We start from the raw sequence: 19,745 nt of genomic DNA, 5'->3' as shown, positions 1-19,745 counted from the left end.
AAAATATTGATTCTGGAAAACAAAGTAGTTTTTTGACATTGCAATATCCAGCATAGCAATTAGAAATTCTGTGGGGACTCTGAGGAGTTGGTCTTGTATTGAGTACATCTTTCACCACCCCAAGTGCTTCATGCTGAGGGATGCTCGTATACAAGGAGGACACGTCTAGCGTTACTAAAAGTTGTTTCTCCTTATCAAAAGGATAGTCCTCTAGAAACTGAATCATATGCGTAGAATCCCGAACGAAAGATCTAGTTTCTGTCACAAACGATTGTAAAAAATAATCGATGTATTGATTATGGGGTTCTAATATGGAACCACAACCCGATATAATTGGGCGTCCAGGTGGATTCTCAAGGTTCTTGTGAACCTTTGGCAGAGTATAAATTGTTGGGATTCTTGGATTTGTTTTCAAAAGAAATTTAGATTCTGAGGTACTCAAGAAACCTAATTCAAGGCCTTGTGTCACTAAAGAGTCTATCAAGATCTTTATCTCAGATGTTGGATCCTTTGTGATAGGTTGGTAACTATCACGATCATTGAGTTGTCGTTGGATCTCATTGATGTAATCAATCCGATTTTGTATTACAATTGAGTCACCTTTATCGGCAGCTTTAATAATTATCTGCTCATTGTTCTTAAGAGACAGAAGGGCCGATTTTTCTCCTAAAGAAATATTGTAGGGAACAAATCTAGGTTTATCCAATATGGACAACACCTCTTGCATTACAATTTGCTCAAAGGCTACAATTTTTTGACTCATAGCCTGTATTGAAGGTGTGAAAACAGAAGTCGGTTTGAAAGGTGTCGCGGCAATCGGCCGAAGACACGGTTCTCTTTGTGCAAAGAAATATTTTAATCTGATCTTTCTGAAAAACTGAATGAGTTCAAGTTTAACCATAAATGGATCTGTTCTTTGAGTGGGAACAAATGACAACCCTTTGGCAAGGATGTTAGTTTCCTCATGCGACAGATTATAGTTAGAAAGATTGATAATAGGGTCACTATCATTCAAAACCAGAAATTCATTATGGGCATTATTAGAAACCAAAGGAGCTCTAGTATCTTCAACCCGAAGAACAGCATTTGGAAGTGGCAAATCTGCACTGGTACAAAAATTCGAAGTAGCTGAAGTCACCACCGAAATGTTCACAGGGGTTGAGGTTACCACCGATATGTCTGACGTCTCGTTGAAATTTCCCCGTGATTCTCCTGATCGAAAAATCTCACTTGTTGGTTGCCCCTTTGGGGTGGGGGGTTCTGATTTACCCTGTGGGTGTACAATTGTTGGTTTCCTCCTCTGCCACGATTCCATCCTCGCTGTCTGGGATATCCCCTTCCTCTGTTGGAGCCCCATGGTGCGTCCCCTAAAAAAGACTGTTGTTGAGGACCCTGAAATCTCTGTGCTGTACTTGTAGAGGCTTGTTCAGTTTCCCCTTCAGAGTTACTTCCAAAAGAGGAGTTAGACAAAGTAGTAAACCTTCGTGGTCCCTGTCTACTGCGGTTGCTGAAAAAACCCTGACTGTCCTGTTGATAGTAATCGTCTGAGGTATAGGGATATGTGATCTTCTTATCGTAATTCTGTATATCTTTCTGCAATTTATCTGCCTTTTTGTGTAACGTAAATGTATGGAATTCAGCAAGTGTCTTTTCTACCTTTTCCAAGGCTTCTTTAGCGTTTGTCAATGTATTGTCTCCTTCTATTTCCCTTTTAAGGTCATTGATTTCTTGTATTAGTTTTTTAGAATATTCCAATGCTGTTTCAACTCCAAGTACCATCCAGTACCTGGAGCAATTATTTGAAATAAAACTAAAACCTTCCCTAAATGGCTGATGGCTGCGTCTATTTTCGAAGTTTCATACACAAAGTTTCAACTTTGAAGTCAGGTGAGCCATCAATTTGGGCTATTACTAACCTAAAATGGTTTGATTTATTTGTCACACGGTGTGAACATCATATTGATTATCCCCATTTGGGTTTGCAGTTGTAGTATTCAAGAGAAAGTCCCGTTAATTGAAGCAGTAAGAATAAAGAGAGAGTGAATAAAGAAGAAGTTAATCCGGCAGAGTAAGAGGCCCTTTTGCAGCCAAGACCCTTTACGAGCCCGGTAAAACTCTAAAAAGAATATTTTCTTACTGGCCTAATGGCTAAAATAATTTTGTTTTTCTGATATATTCTTATTATTTTGCATATTTGTCACCTGGTAGTTCCCCTTTGATTGACAACAAGAGGCAACTGTAATACTATTGGGTACATCTGTTCAATCACCTATATCCTAGGTGAGTCTTTGGGATTATTTCCCCTTTTTTTGTCAAAAACCTTTCATCACAGCATTGATACCTAATTAATTTTTTATATATACCCATTTATTTTGTTTAGGCTGGTATACATCTCCTGTGTCCTGAAGAAGACCCGATATGACTACTCACAACTAGTGTTTGATGTAGGGTCGAAACGTTGACGGTTCTCCAGTCCCCTATTAATCGGATTTCCTTGTTGATAACAAAAAGATAGGACATGTGCCTTACAAGGATTATTGTATACCCATGAGGAAATTAAGGACTTTTTCACAATAAGGAACTTTGTATATATTTTGGTTTTACTTAGTAAATACGTGCATATACTGTAATTATTTACACTGTCACCTATTGCACTAAGTCACTTTATTCACTTGGTCACTGTGTCGTTTTTCAAAAATATTGTATATACAGCCTTATCTATATCTTTTCCTTGTTTTGGATTTTGTTTATCTCTGAAAGAGTTGATACTTAACTTAAAACACAAAGAATAAATTTCTGTATCTTAAATTGTACATCTTTGTTCGATATTGATTATCCAATTGATTTATATATGCTGTGGTTTTTGATTTACTACGATTGAAATTAATTGTTTCCCTATGGAACCATTGTTTATATTATGTTGATGAGGCCCAGGTTCCTCGGGTTATAGGGTTACCCCTGTTTCTTTAACTTTTGTCTTTGTCCACTCCAGCACAGGCCAGGCTTGGCGGGGGCAGAGTGTGCAGGGTTCGCGGTTCCTGGCTGATGCCAGGGGTCAGTTACTTGCTTTGAGCAGTGCCACTGCTTGTGGGAGTCCCAGATGCTCAGAGTCACAAGGTAGCCAGGTCCTCCGGGGTTTGTGAGGTTGCTGGCCACGGGAGATGCCGGGATTTAGCCGGAGCAGGTTTGAAGTTCGACAGGCCGGTAGGGCTGGGGCCAAAGCAGTTGGTGTCTTCCTCTTTTTAGCAGCTGCACGGCAGGTCTTCTTTCTTCTTGCTCTTCTTTGCTGTTTCGGAATCTGGATCTAAGAAAGGAAGGTTCAGGGTGCCCCTAAATACAAAATTTAGGGGTGTTACAGGTAGCTAAAGGGCAGGGACCACTGGGTCCCTGCCCTGGGGTGGGTACACCCCCTATCCTGCCACTCTCCTGTGGGAGGGGGGCAGTGACCTAGTCCTGATTGGGCGGGGCTCGCCATCTTCAAGATGTCCAGAGCCCGGAAATGTGCTTCACCTCGCCTCCCCCACCTGAGGGGTGGGTTTGGCAGAGGCTGGCACACCCCCTGTCCTTCCTTGGGGTTTCCAGCCAGTCTTCCTGCCAGAGTGGGGGTTTAGAACCGGTAGGGGCCAGTTGCTGAGTACAGCAAGTGGCCTGGAGAAGCTCACAAAGGCGGCATGCCTTTGAAGCTTCCCCTGCCCATCCTGGGAGAGGAGACCTAGCACCTCGTCCAGGATGTGCATTGTTGCAGGCCCAGGAGAGCGGATGGTTCTCTACCCAGGGGTCCAGCAATATGTCTGCTGTTTAGGGAAGGAACATAGGCCCTGGGCACCTGATTGGCAGGAGCCCAGGGCACACTCAGTCAAAGAACATTCAGCAATTCAGCAAAAAGTGGGGGCATACCATGCAAGAAAGATGGCACTTTCTCACAGGTATTTATACTGGGATTACAGAATCCCCATTTATTATAAGATGATATATTTCGAAATTTTAATTTTATAAATGACCTTTTGTTCTCTCTCATCTTCATTTCTCTCCAGATAAACTATTACCAATAACTGGGCTGCTAACGTGCTGTCCATGATGCCAAACCCCAATGGCATCTCTAATCTTTACACCAGTAACCTGTGATCCTTTATCAATATTTTGGTGTAAAGTCATTGAATACTTTCTAGACAAAAGAATAGAGGTAATCTTGTTATTGTTTATCTTTTAGTTAGAGAAAATATGTAAAGAAGAGCTAGAGGCAAATTTAATAGTCTATGATACAGTAACAGTCAGAAGGCAGATAATGAGAAACTGGTTAGCTGAATTATATAATTTGTTAATATATTCAAGAGGAAATGTTTCAGAGTAATGCATATGATAAAGAAAGAATCCACATTTAATACCGAACCCGGGAATGTAGAATTTTGGTAAATAATGTGTATGAAATTATTGGGGATTGCTGGGCCTATAGAATAGAAGGTAATGTAAATTATAGAAAAGGTAGTTTTTGCAAAAAGTACATACAAGCAGATCATTACTGTATGTCTCCTGCTTATATTCTATTAAATATCATCCCAAAACATTTCAAATTAACAGTAAAACTTCATGATTAGCAATGTCCAGTCAGACTATCACATTTAAATTGGTATTTTTACAATTGCTAGTAAGGTTTCAGTCTAGGGTTAATTTCTTGCTGGATCATAGTGGGTAGCTGGGAAGGAAGGGTGAAAAAAATTTCTTGTGACTGAAATTCTTATGTGCATTGTGAAATACTCCATTCTGTGTTCATGTAGCTTTCCTTTGAGTGCCTAAGTGTGAGCTGCTTACGCTGCTACTGGACAACAAGTTAGAGAATAGCACTGACAGCACTGTACGCAATGGTCTATAATGGAGGCTTTGCCCTTCCAAAGTCTAATGTTATTATTGGGCGTCACAACAGATTTTTGTCAATGACTAGATGTCCTTGTCATTTGCAGAACCATCAAGCGGGCTATATTGGATGTGGCCCCTAGATGTAGATGCATTATTCATATGCTAGGTCATCTTGAATGATGCTTGCACAGGCCATGACTACTAGTAATGAAAGTTTGGAGCATGGCCATGCCTGTTTCTGGAAAGAAATCTAACTGGAGTTATCTCTTTGTGGGCAGGTGAGATGGTGGGGGGGAAGAGGCATGGCTACAGGGCTTTCGGTGTTGGAATCTGATAGTGATCTCCATCTTGGTGGATTCTGCTGAAAAGGATAACATCAAATTGTCCACACAGCTGCAATCGGCGTTCACATAAGGCTTCACCTAAGCTTACAAATAGCAACTGCAGAATGCATTTGCTGCTCATTTTGTTGAGCGAACAGAACAGTGGAGCGTTTTCCTCATATATAGAACTCTTACCGGTAGTGTACCAGATTGTCTCTGTGATTTCATGCCTCGGTACCTTATAGGCAGTAGAGTGGCAGACGAAACTAATGCGCACAAGGGATGTGCACCTCCTCTCCCAGCCAGGCTCCAGTTGATGCAATGGAAAAATGCTCCATGGGAGTTAGTACAGCAGTAGTAGACTATCCAGGATGGCCCTGACTACAGATAATACATCATTGAAGAACATGATGAATGATGGTACCTTTCAGAAAGATTCAGATGTTTTGGAGGTAGATGGGATATGAGCTCTCCAGCCTTTTAGTAATTGATTAACATCTTTATTGTATTAGTTTACTTAAAGCTCATTACAATAAAAGCAGTGGTTAGACATAGAACGTTTAATAAAACAAACATGATATCAAAGATATACCGTAAAAATAAAATTCATGTAGTTATGCTTGTCATAAATGTCAAATGCCATTCTACTACTTTAATGACTTTTAAAATCTGGTGAGACGAGGCTAACACTGTATAGTACAGCCAATACATTTTGGTGTTGTTGTTTTGAAATATAACAAAGTAGCTTCTGTTATTGTTCAGACTCCACTGTTACTAAATAATGGACGCAAGTATTTCTTGCGTAGCTTGAGCACACTGGGACACGGTATATGTTCTCTATAGTCACAGGAATGGCATAACGGACAGAGCTAGTACCTTTAGGTACTAAAGCCAAATATCAGTGGCTGCCCCGTAGGATATTTGTCCTACCTCTTACGGGAAAACCCGAATTAGGGCTGGCCTCGTCTGCTTCCTCCCTAACCACAATCTATTACCATAAGACAGACAAAACCAAAATACCACTGGTTCTCCCCCTAGGATGTTTGTCCTACCTCTTACTGAAAAACCCTGAATCAAGGCTGGCCTTGTCTGCCCCCTCCCTAATGATAACAGTCCAAACATATTCTTCTTTTTGTTGTGATTCCACAATCCTTCAAATTGGGGAAGCGGAATATATAAAAGTCTGATTCTTAAAATGGCTTTTTATAATTTGTGAGTGTTGACTGAGTGGCTTTGGTTCACCATCGAGCAGAGAATATACTGCTGAGGGTGTTATGCAAGTTTACTTTGTGTTGCAGGAGTCTTAGGAATATGATACTAGGAAATTGAATGTTCACAGTCTCGCCATTCATTCTTCTTGTTTTATTTACATTGGTTTATCTAGGTGCTCTGTGTACCAGGGCCCTCCAGAACCTGTTTTCCCTCTGTCAATGGTATCTCCTGGTTCCTTCCCAGTGCTCAATCCTGTGTACCTCAGAGGGATAACAGGTAAGTTATATTAGTAGAGTGAGAAAAAACAAACAATGCAAAACACAACATACCTGGGGCCGTATTACACAAAGTGCCCGGGGGCGCGAAGGGCATGTGCGCCCACTTTGCGCACCTCTGTGGGACTTGGATATTATAGAAAGGGCCGCAGATGCTTTTGCGTTCCTTTCTGTAATAACAGATAGCACTGGTGCATATATAGTACCAGCGCTATCGCCAGAAGGCGTTCTCTTATTTGCATCGGGCGTGGCCCCAAGCAAATGAGGAAATCCCTTTGCCTCTATGCCCGCGCCGTATTATGGATGCAGAAGCTGAGGCAAATAAGCTGTCAGGAGTCACATTGACAGTGTGCCACATAAAAGGTGGCACACCGTCAGTTCACCCCCTTTTAGCAGCCCTCTGAAGGGAAGGAATGGGGTCCTATGGACCCCCCAAAATCCCCTTGCATGCAGGTGCAGTGAGGGTGTGGTTACTCACTGCACCCTCATACAAGGGGATCTCTAGTGGAGGCGAGTTGCCACCTGCACAGTGGAGCATGGAGCAGTTGATTCAAAGCCACTCCGTATTTCACTTGAATGTGCTGTCCCTAGGGCAGCACGTTGCAGCTGCCCTGGGGGTAGCGCATTCAATATAATACAGGGCGTTCTCCTTGTTTGCTCTGGATGCACCTTCTAAAAGGTGCACCCGGCGCAAACAAAGTGAACATGCCAAATTCTATCAAATGGTCCTAGGTGTCTCTTCAGAATGCTTTTTTTTTGCCTACCCCTTAACTGGAAGGTCAGCCTTTTTGAGCTTTCAGCCCTACCCCCTTCTCAAGTCAAATTATACATTGTAAGAGAAAGAAAATTAAAACAAAATGTTCTGGTGTTTCCCCTAAAATATACCCAGGTTGTTGGTTTGGAAAATGCTGCCCACTTCCCCAGGTCACCTGCTCACGAGCCCCTGTTTATGTGTTTATCTGGTTCCCCCTTTCTAAAGACTCCTCTCCCTGGTCCTCCATCTGACAAGCCATGACCCATCCGCGGGCTGTGGCGGGACCTGGCGCTTTACTATTGAGGCTGGTAAAATGCCACTACTCCTTCTTCCCCTCGGGACGGTCACATTTTTCCTCTCTTTCAGCATGCTGCTTTTCCTGTTGACATGCCTTGATGTCCCTGGAGTCATCTGGTTATTGTCTGCCCTACACCCATTCTTCCAGTTCCACCGATTATGCTAGATTACCTCCTGCAGAGTTTATGTTGGCATCCTCTTCTTTGACCCTGACGTCCTGCGGGAAGTTCTTTAGTCCATCTCCAATGAGCCCTTCCTCGTATCCTTCCTCTCATCCTGTCCTCATTTTACCTTGTCCTTCTTCACTTTCTCCATTTGCCTGTAATAATGTATTTCCTCTTTTCACAGGTGCCTGATGGAGCATGCAAGGTGACCTGCCCCGTAACGTCCACGGTAAGTTCGATCCCCTTCCCGCTGAGTTAATGGTAGTGTCCAAGTAAAGGTGTCTGTTGTGTCGGGCCCTAGGCCCACATGGTGATAATCACGGACACAGACACAGAAGGGTAAGGTACTGTAACTGGCCACGAGCACGTGCACCCGGGCCCTTTTATTAACAGGCTCACGTCACTTGTGATGCCTGTGAGGGATGCGTGTGTGGTGCATGTGTGCACACTCCCCCAAGGGAGTGGTTAACAACTTGGTGTCTGCTGAGACACTAGAACGTGTCTCGCAGGACACAACATTCCTCCGAAATTTTAATGAAGACAAAAACACAACACTAGTCCAACCTGTAGGGGTAAATAACAATTAACTATACACCACAGGGTCCATCAGCTTCTCATGTTATGCAGCAGGAACACAGCAGACAAGGGCTGGTGACTCTGACTGCAGCAGGATGATCTCGGCAGGCACGTATGATTTAACCTGAGTGGTTCAGGACATGAACGCTGGCTTGAAGACGTCAGCTGCACTCTTGTAACATGCCGGTGGAAATATATTCTTTGGTCCGAGGTGGCTCCCTTTCACTGACGTCGAGGATGGTATGTGGTGGGTAATAACAGTTCATTAAACAGGGTGCGTCAAGAGCATGGTTGGAGTCCATGGTGAAAGTTCCCAAAAGTGTTGCGGGATTGACTGATGCCCCTGTTAGACTACCTTGCTGTATCCGGTAACCTGTCGGTGGGGCAATGTCTAGTTCAACTCTCCCGCCTGGGAGGCCCTTTGTCGGGTTTACCACGGGACTCTTGTGAGCTGCATTGGGGCTGCGTGTGTGCCGACGTGGGGCAGCTGCAAGACCACCGAGGAGCCAGTGCCCAATCGCTCGCACAAACCTCAGGGGTGGATGAGTCTTGGTCAAGACATGCTCTCGCTGCCGCAGTTCAGGGGTAAGCCAGGTTAGCAGGTAGTCACGGGGTCTTCTTGTCGGCTGGTTTGGCAACGGTGTAGGACTCCAGTCCATTGGTACTTGATATAGTAGTGTTTGACGCATTTGATGAGGACTGGCGTGATGGCATTGCCAGCAGTGTGGTGAATCTGGACAACAGTTGGTGATGACTTGCCTTGATGGTTGCGGGCTTTCAGTCTTTAGTCAATCACCTGGAGCAGGGGTGGCCCGGTGCCTCCGTTTCCTTTGAGGAGGGAGTTACATCCATGCATTTGGACTTCTTGGGCTACTAGTACGTTGGTGACAGTGGCGTGATGGACACGCTGTGAAAACGTGAGGCATGAGACTCTGTTCGCGCAGACTTTGCGGCTTACTCTCGGTCTCCCGCGGGGCGGTCGCCAGTTCACTCTCTGGTTGTCACCCCCTTCACTTGCTGTTGGTGTGTCGGGATTCTCTCCTTTTGCAGCTCGAGTTCTCTTCTTCGTCTGGCCCGGCCACTCACGACTTCCCCTACTGAACTTGGTCGGTTGTACGATTCTTATTGTAGACCCTCCGGTCACACTTCCGCCTTTTTTCACCTTTTTTGTAGTTTGTAAATAGCTGGAATATTTGTAGTCTGATGATTAATCTAAATAGAAATAGAACTAAAAGTGGACATCTTCAGTGTTTTTCTTTATTAGTAATCTACATTGTGATATATTAGTTTTAGAAAGTACAGGCATCAGGGTAATTGGTACTCATTTATCAATCAAGCAATCAATCATTCTTCCTTCGAAGCAAGCATTACTCCATAAAAGATACCTAAATATAATAAAAACATGCGTCATTAAAATTGACATTGCATAGGTAGAACCTGACAACGATAGGTACAATTAAAATAAATTGATAATAGAGTAAAGATATATATCCGGTGAATGGGAGTAATCACTAAAATGCAATCACTGAATCTAAATAGTTTTCCTTATCCTCACCACTAATGTTAAAACATTATATATAAATATATATATATATATATATATATTTTTGCTGCAACTCTCCTTCTCACAACCACCATCCAAAAGAGAAAGACAGCACTCGCGGGGTCCGTTTCCAAAATTTATTAAGTGGAAACTATCACGAAAATAAACAGACGCGTTTCGGTAACAACCTTCATCTATGTTTATATATATATATATATGTTAGAAAAACCCCACTCCCACACCGGAAAGGGTGGTGGTAACGGGGTCCTTCCAGACATACACAGTGGTAGCTTGGCTCGAGTGGTCAGGGGTCAGGCACCGTGTTAAGCATACGCAATACCCACACAATAACCATGCGTGCATCCGTTCCAAAAACGACACTACACCTTAAAAATTATGAAAATATCTCTGTGTTTATCTTCTTTTCTCTTAGTTGCTGATTGAATAAATAATAATACAATCACAGTACACAAGCTTCTCCTTAAAAAGTGCAGGTCAAATAAATAGTAACACTTTACAGGTGCAATAAATAGGTTCAGGTCCAATAAATACTGTGCAGGAATAAGTTAGCTCAGGACAATAAATACATTACAGGAATAATTTAGATAAATACAATAAATACAGTACCCTCAATAAATAATACCAGCCAACAATGACATTTGTAGAATCAGATCACATTTAAAATACTATGGGCTGATTTGGCCCAGTCACAGCTTGTGGTTAGGTGGATGGCCTGAGGGTGTCTCACCTAGCTTGGGTAAGGCTGAGGCTAAAACTGAGGTAGATCAAGGGTAATCTAGGAATCTGGCTCTCCCAAACTACACAACCCCTCACACAGGTCACTGTATCAGTCTCAGTCCACCCCTGGCACTTCCAGGCTGGTTCTAACACCTCTTTATCCCTTAGGATGGTCTCTTAGAGCTCCACAGGGCCTTAGGCGCCCTCTATTCCACTTACTGCCCTTTTTATGAAGCTCCGACGCCGCTGGAGTCGTGTCGACGCCGTGAGGCGGTTCCGGTTCGATGTCGGCGGCCTCGGCACAATGTCAGTTCTTGACGACGCCGGTAGGCGGTTCCGGTTCGATGTCGGCGGCCTCGGCTCGATGTCGACCTCCGATTCGATGACGTCGGGCTGTCTTGGCTCGATGTCGACTTCGGGCAGCTCCGGAGTGCGACCTCCACTCCCGACCTCCGGCACGATTCTCTTCAGGTTCCAGCGACTCCGGAGTGCGATCTCCACTCCCGACCTCCGGCACGCTTCACCTCGGTCTCCGGCGACTCCGGAGGGCGGACTTCACTCCCCCGTCGACGCCGCTCACTCGACCTCGGGTGACTTCCTCCTCGACCTCTGGTACTCCTCACGACCTCCGTCGGCGCCCTCTCTCGACCTCTGGCGGCTCCGGGTACGACGTCTGCTTTCCAGTCAGCGCCGCTTCTCCACCTCGGGCTCCAGGTCTCAGGCTTCTCGACGTCGGACTCCAGGGAAACCAATAAACAGGTCAGATTCTTGCTTTTCTTTACTTCTAAGGCCTGTTCCTGCTGTCCAGGTCCTTAAGATGGTTTTTCTTGCTTTCTCCCACACAGGGCTCCAGGCTGGGCTCAGTCAGTAGGGACTAGTATCAAGGGTGGGTTTATGGACCCCACTCCAGGCACAAGTTTCCACCCCTGCTGCCTCACTCCTTCCTCCTTCAGGTTTCTGCTGCTCTCTCTTCACCAGTCAGGTGCCAACTGCCAGCTCCAACTGTCAACTCTGGCTTAGCTTCCCAACATTCCAAACCGCCTCCAACTGTCACAGGGTTCTGGAATGTTCTGGAAGGTGCTGGTAGGTTCCAGTGGGTTCTGATGATGTCACAGGTGGCCACCATTTTGTGCTCCAGGCCCTCAGACAGAAGTTCCAGGGGTAGATAAAATGGCTCCCTGAATCTGCATCAATACTAAAAAGTCTGGTGGTTCCCAAAAAGGAAAAAATACTAACAGGGTTTGAGGCAAAATTGGGACAAAATAAATAATGATGAGGAGGGACCACCCAAAGGGCTGACAGGTCTAACAATATATATATATTACCTACTGGCGGTCGCCAGTAGGTAGTTATAGTTAGGACCGTGTTTCCATAGGAAATCGCAAAATTCTATTTTGAATAACTTTGGCGCCGGTTGACGAATATATATATATATATATATATATACACATGCGAAAACACATTCTCCATGTCGGGAGCCACATCCCTGCAGGGGGGGCTTCAAAACGGGAATGGAGCATCCCGTAACAGGCTTCGCGCCATAACACACCAAAGAGTGAAGAAGCCACAACTCGATGACCTATTGGCATTTATTCAAAATGGTTTGGCAGCATGTCAGCTCAAGATAGCCTTGTTCACAGGTGAGCAACGTTGTAATGCTGATTTCTTAGTGCTTTTAACTCAGTGGTCATTTGACTCGGGCAAAATACTACTGTGCTCATCATGCACCTTGAATGTTCTAATAAAACCTGAATTGTGTGAGAAGGTATTCATTCTGCTTAATTGCGTTATTTAACATCACCAACAGTCTGAATTTCATTTGGATAAAGTGCAAAAATTAAAAGTCACATCTTATTATTACAAATTGCCAGCTTATCTCAGTACATGCTGCCTTACTGCAAATCCTTGCCTCCTCCACAATGCCAAATTAAGTCAGCAGGAAGAGTACATACCCCTCCTCTCTTTCTCCTCCTCACGGACAAAAACCTTTGGAAATCCATGCAGTGTCACTCGAGGATGAAGCAGGAAATGCTCCCCAATTTAATCCAAAAACACATTCTCCATGTCGGGAGCCCCCATCCCTGCAGGACGGCTTCAAAACGGGAATGGAGCATCCCGTAACCGGCTTCGCACCAAAACGCACCAAAGAGTGAAGAAGCCACACTCGATGACTTATTGGCATTTATTCAAAATGGTTTGGCAGCATGTCAATCCTTACACGTTTCAGCTCAAGATAGCCTTGTTCACAGGTGAGCAACGTTGTAATGCTGATTTCTTAGTGCTTTTAACTCAGTGGTCATGTGACTCATGCAAAATACTACTGTGCTCATCATGCGCCTTGAATGTTCGAATAAAACCTGAACTGTGTGTGTGTGTATATGTATGTATATGTATATGTGTATATATATATATATATATATATATCTATATCGAAAAATTTCTCTCGCTTCTCCTTCGGTTATTCAAAGGTACGTCGTCGGTAAGAATCACAGCACCACAAGAACACTCCAATGATGTTTATTTTAGATGGAAGCGGGGCATAATCCACGCAAGAGACGGTCTACGCGTTTCGGCACTCGGCCTTCGACTGGACCATAGAGTCTCAAAGCCCAGAGTGTCTATTTAAAGTGTTAGTGCAATTTTTAGAGTAGACAGTGAAGACATACTGGACATAGTTGCATCGACAAAACATTTTTAAAGTAAAGAGTTGATTTGTTCTAATTGCTACTACAATTTATCCATTGTTACAGGCATTTTACAAGGAAAACAAATAATTATAAGTTGCAATTGGTTTATAAAGTAATTCAAAATCAGGGTAAAGTACCAACAATGATTTTGGAGGGAATGAGGAAGATAATCACATAAGAAGTGTCTCCAATTAGTACTGGTTATGACCCTATTAGTAAAGAATATATACAATCTTTCTCTAAATATATCTTCATATAGTGTCTTATTCACACAATCTAATCAAGAAATAAAGTTCTTATTAAGTGAAGAAAGAAATTCATGATTTGTTTGATTTTTTGCCTTTGGACAATAATTCTTTTTCTAGAGAGATATATACTTTTGAATGGTATGCTAGTAAAGTACATGATGTAAATCTCTATAAGGGGTCAAGTTGGCACAATGGAATGTTAATAACAGGGGTTACTTCATCCAATGAGTTCCCTCCTAATGTAAACCAGTTTGCAAAAAGTTATTATCAATCTTGTCTGTCACAGAGAGGGGTGGTGAGAGTAGAAGCGATGTACAGTTCCCAGTTGTATGTAGCGAGAATCAAAGATATAAGAATGAGATTGATTAGAACTAGGCAAGGATCATCATTCTTAGGGGTGTCCATGTCCTTCTTTTCAGTGGGAGTTCCCATGATTTATAGGTGTACATGTAGTTCAGCGTCCAAATTGTGGCCCCATGGTTTCTCGGTGCCTATTGATAAGATTGTTCTTGACTCCGCCCTTCTTAGCTCTAGAATTCTGTTTCCACCCCTCTCTTTCTGTTTGATGATTTTGATGCCAAAATATTTTAGATGATTACAATCACAAGAGTGGAATTCAGAAAAATGTTTGGCCATAGGGTATGAGAAATCTCTATTTTTGATGGCGCGGAGATGTTGCAGAATGCGGAGTTTGAGTTTATTAATGGTGCTCCCTACGTATAATTTTTTGCATGGACATTCCAAAATGTAAATTGCAAATTTAGATTCACAGGTTATATGATCTTTGATTTTTTCATCGTGACCATTTTGTAGTTGATATGTGGTTGTGTTTTTTCCATGTTCACATGCTTTGCACTTTGAGCACTTCCAAAAACCCGGAGTGTTCAGCCAGGATGTCGTTGTTGCTGGTTTGATCTCAAAGTGACTATGTATCAATAGGTCACCCAGAGACGCAGTTTTTCTGTTGGTGATCTTGGGTCTCGGGGATAAGATTTTATTGACAGTTTCATCAAGTAACAATATTTCCCAGTGTTTCCGTACAATCTTGCGTAGGTCATCGCTCTGGTTGTTGAAATCAACAATTAGCCTGGATGTTATTTCAACTTCTCCATTGTTTGGTCTGTGATTTACCAACTTGGTTTGTAGAAGATCAGATCTGTTTTTTGAACTGACTCTATTTTTTGCTGTGGTGATGACTTCCGAAGGATATCCTCGTTGTAGGAAACGTTGACTCATTTCTTGTAGTTGTGGGTTGAGGTCAGAGAGTTTAGAACAGTTTCTTTTTGCTCTTAGCATTTCCCCATAGGGGATGCTCCATTTGAGATTTTTTGGATGTCCGCTATTGGCATGAAGAATGCTGTTGCTGGCAGTCTGCTTTCTATGCATTTTAGTATAGACTTCGACGTCCAAAAATACAATGTTGGTGGCACTTATGGTGGAGGTGAAAGTTAGTTTGTATTTATTGATGTTGAGAGAGTCAAGGAAGGTCGTGAGGCTATCGTTGTCGCCTTCCCAAACGGTCATCGATGTATCTAGACCAAGATCTTATGTTCCTTGCTTTCTCTTCTTTCAAGACCTCCGTTTCCCATACGGCCGTAAGAAGATTAGCGTACGTTGGGGCAAAAGAAGTCCCCATCGCGGTCCCTTGTCTTTGCAAGAACAGATCTCCTCTGAAAAGGAAAATATTGTGTGTTAAGCAGAATGTGAGCATTTGTACTAGCATATCAGAATGTTCCAAAAAGCAAATTGGTCTGGTATCAAGGAACTGTTTCACTGCTGCTATTCCGTCTGAATGATGAATGGAGGTGTACAAGGATGATACATCAATGGAGGCCATGATGTAATTTTCTTTCCAATCCAGTTTGTCAATTTTTTGTAAAAAATCCATTGTGTCCCTCAGATAAGATGGTAAAGCTGTGACATAGTTCATCAGGAAGATGTCAATAAATCGGGATGTACATTCCAGCAGGGAACCGATGGAACTAACAATGGGCCTGCCTGGTGGATTAATGGTGGACTTGTGGATCTTTGGAAGAAAATAAATGGTTGCCGTAATAGGGTGGTTCGTTTTCAGATATAAATATTCTTCTGAATCAATAAGATCTCTTTCTTTCCAGGCCAAGAGTTTTTTATGATATTCCTCAGTCCAGTTCTTGATCGGATTTATTGTGAGCTTCTCATAGTGTTCCCCAATATTCAGTTGTCTGTAGGCTTCTTTAATGCAGTCATCACAGGATTGGATGACTATGTTACCACCTTTGTCTGAGGCTTTAATGATTATACTTTGGTCTTCTCGTAATTCTTGTAATGCCTTATGTTCATCAGGTGTGAGATTCCATGTCTTTTTCTTTTTGGTTTTCTTTTTTGGAAATGACATGGGATGATTAGTTGACATTTTGTTAATTTCCTCCACCATGATTTCTTGGAAAAGATCTATTTTGTTTGCCGGAGGGAGTTGTGGGCAGAAGGTTGATCGTGTTTTGAGACCACTATTTCCACCTCTGTTAGTTTCATAACCCATTGTCAGGCAATATTGTAAGTCAGATACTTGAGAAGATTCACTCATCTCTACTTGTGAACTTGACTCAGTTTGTAGTGAATTTGCTACTCTGAGGGCTGGGATATCCTTTATGCTCAAAGATGGAATAGTTTGGCTTATAGGTATAGATGATGGTTGAGACTTTCTTTCTTCGAAGTATTTTTTAAGTTTAACTTTACGGCAGAATTTGTAAAGATCAATACGTATGTTGGCCAGATCCATGTCTTTATTAGGACAAAAAGATAAACCTTTGTTCAGCAGTGAGGTTTGTGCTTTACTTAAGATTTTGTTTGAGATGTTAACAATCAGATTAGTTTTTTGTAAATCTTTTTTCAATTTTGCTTTGTCCTTCCTCTTCCTTTCTTGGGTCTTGCCCCCTCTTCTGGTTCTTCGTTAGGGGGTTGTGATCGTCCTCTTCCCCGTGTTGATCCTCGACCTCGTCCTCTTTGTCGCGTGATCATTTGCATGAGGCGCATATATATATATATATATATATATATATATATATATATCGAAGCTCCAAGGTTGCCCTGTTGTGGGAAGCACTCTGACGCTGTTCATGGGTAACACCCTTTTATTGGTACAAGAGGCGCAGATGGAACATCAATCGCGTAGGCAGTTCAGCAACGTCCCAGAGCCTGACGCGTTTCGAAGTGTAGAAACCTTCTTCCTCAGAGGCAAAGACGTTCTGAAGGTGTGCTTTCTGTGGACTTGCCCCTTAAATTGCCAAATGGCCCGCCCTTGATGGGCCCCTCATGCCGTTCAGAGCAAGGGATGCTGGGTCATAAGTATGCCAGAAAACCCGGTCTGTATAGACCGCTCATCGCCATGAGCGAGGAATGCTGGGCCATGTAGTCCACGACGAATTAGATCGCATTGCACATAATGTTACTGCCGCCAAATTCAAGCCCTCGGATGGGCCTCAATGTCCATGCCCCTCTTTAAATCCGTCACAACGTCCCCAATTGCAGGTCAGCTAGTTAACTGGCCTTCTGGCCTGGCCCCTCAGTTGTAGGGGACGTTGCTGAACTGCCTACGCGATTGATGTTCCATCTGCGCCTCTTGTACCAATAAAAGGGTGTTACCCATGAACAGCGTCAGAGTGCTTCCCACAACAGGGCAACCTTGGAGCTTCGATATATATATATATATATATATATATATATACACACAAAATCCCCCGTTGAGGAGCCCAAGACCCTACAGAGCGGCCTCACGCAATGGGCACAGAGCAGCCCATCCTTCCACCACTGTAGCACAAAAAGTGAGGCCCAATACTGCAGATGACGTTTATTTCACAAGAACAGCAGCACCACATTCCATTTTCTAACGTTTCGGCTCTCTGCCTTGCTCACAGATGGAACTGGATAACTCGCAGGTGTGCTGGGGCGCGCTACTTCAAGAGTAAGTCACGTGACTAGAATGCCTCCTTCAGGTCCTATAGTGCACCGTGTTGGTTATTCATAGTTCTAATGGAAGTCCTCCGGTATTTTAACCTTGATGGTATTTTACTTTTCAAACACGAGCACTCCTGTTTTATATATATATATATATTGCGTATTAAGTCGCTGTAGATATTATAAAGCTGGTCTGTATTAAAAAAACAAAGTCTGGACCACTGGACAGGGGTAAAACATACTTCTTTATTGGTTCGTTACCAATTAAAGAAAAAAACAAGATGTAACACCTATTGTTCAGAGAAATCATTACAAGCGCATGGGTGAAGATTAAGTGGATCCTTGGCCTCATCCTGAAAAGCTACATACATATGAAATGTGTTTAATCAAAATCTGGTTAACAGAAATGGTTAACAGAAATGGTGAAACCTATTATTCGCCCAGCATAAATATGGTTGAATATGAAGCGAAAAAGTTAAATATTCACAGACATATTCTTTGCCAATATTAGCCATTGTATGCTCATTATCTCTCACTTATCTCTTTGCACTATTATTGCGTATTTTGCACTATTACATTTTTGCACTATGAATGTATATTTTGCACTCCAATGCTACTACAAACTGCACTAGAACCTGCGTATTTGCACAACTAGCATTTGCACTTTAGAACCAGTTCGTTTATGTCATTTTTTGTACATCTCCTAAAATTCAAGATGACAAGAAAAAGATACAATTCAAAGCTAATATTATGGATTCTTGTTTTAAAATCTATGGTGTAATGATTGCAAGTATATTTGTATACTTTGTAACAATATCACTTACCATGTATACATTTTTTCTATGTCTATTATCACAAGCATCACAAGGTCATAGAGTGCTTAGTATATAAGGGAAATAATAATGGCGGTTACTTCATGTGATCAAGGCCACCTTGTGGCCGAAACGCGTAATGGCGTGCTGTGTGGGTGCTGACGTTCATTAAAATCCCTTGAAGCACGATTTGGCGTCCGTGTGCTTTCTTCCTCGCCGTCAGGAAGTGGGAGATCGCGTTTTGTGTTCATATATATATATATATATATATATATATATATATATACATATATTGCGTATGAAGTCGCTGTAGATATAATAAAGCTGGTCTGTATTAAAAAAACAAAGTCTGGACCACTGGACAGGGGTAAAATATACTTCTTTATTGGTTCGTTACCAATTAAAGAAAAAAACAAGATGTAAAACCTATTGTTCAGAGAAATCATTACAAGTGCATGGGTGAAGATTAAGCGGATCTACATACATATGAAATGTGTTTAATCAAAATCTGGTTAACAGAAATGGTGAAACCTATTATTCGCCCAGCATAAATATGGTTGAATTTGAAGCGAAAAAGTTAAATATTCACAAACATATTCTTTGCTAATATTAGCCATTGTATGCTCATTATCTCTCAAATCAACCGGGAATGTCCGCATATCTTTCCTATCGACCTTACATAGTCTTTGAGGGTCAGTAAAATAATTTTGTTTGGCCAACTTCACACAGAGCATATTAACGTGCTTAAACCAAGGAATTCTTTTGCACCCATCCTGAGATAAGCAGTCTGATCAAATCCTGGTTTAATTCAGCTACTTGTTTTCACCAGACAGCATGCCATAATAAGTGATGGGAAATTGAGAGTCCTCAATAAAAGTCATACCCAACTCCTAATGACAAATATAATCTGCGCTATTAAGTGAAATGGCAAGTAATCTCTTTAGATATTCATTTTCCACTGCCTGAAATGGAGCCATACAAGTGTGGCCCCACACCTCTACCGTATGGCAGACACCTGATACCGCTTTGCACTAAAAAGAGGTTACTATTCAATTGATCAGCTTCCTTCCTAATCTAACAGCAAATCTATCCATGTCGTTTAGTGTTCTTTCAAAGTACAATTTCTTATTGTTCACATGCTTAGACCAAGAATTGGAGAACTGAAGGTAATACCCAAATAAGAGAAATTATCAGTCACCGGAATTTTTTCCCCCTTGGATTAAAAATGGCCTAGCCTTTTTCTTACCTGGCCCCACTATCAGAGCATATGTTTTGCCCATTAACTTTCAATCCTAGATCCCCCATAAATGTCACAAATCTATATAG

At 42.4% G+C, this 19,745-nt stretch overlaps 1 protein-coding gene across 1 annotated transcript in view; it reads left to right on the top strand.

The window, feature by feature from the left end:
* Positions 1-19,745, top strand: part of MTMR6 (myotubularin related protein 6) — a 592,867-nt gene that overhangs the window by 48,431 nt on the left and 524,691 nt on the right. Inside the window, exon 2 of the mRNA XM_085621606.1 lies at positions 8,064-8,108. The gene's annotated coding sequence lies outside the window, so the exon portion shown is untranslated. The remainder of the gene's footprint in view (positions 1-8,063; positions 8,109-19,745) is intronic.

This window comes from Triturus cristatus, chromosome 8, assembly GCF_964204655.1.
Source record: "Triturus cristatus chromosome 8, aTriCri1.1, whole genome shotgun sequence".
Classification (NCBI taxonomy): Eukaryota; Metazoa; Chordata; class Amphibia; order Caudata; family Salamandridae; genus Triturus; species Triturus cristatus.
Note: the sequence above shows the minus strand (reverse complement) of the source record. Positions and strands in the feature narration are given on the sequence as shown.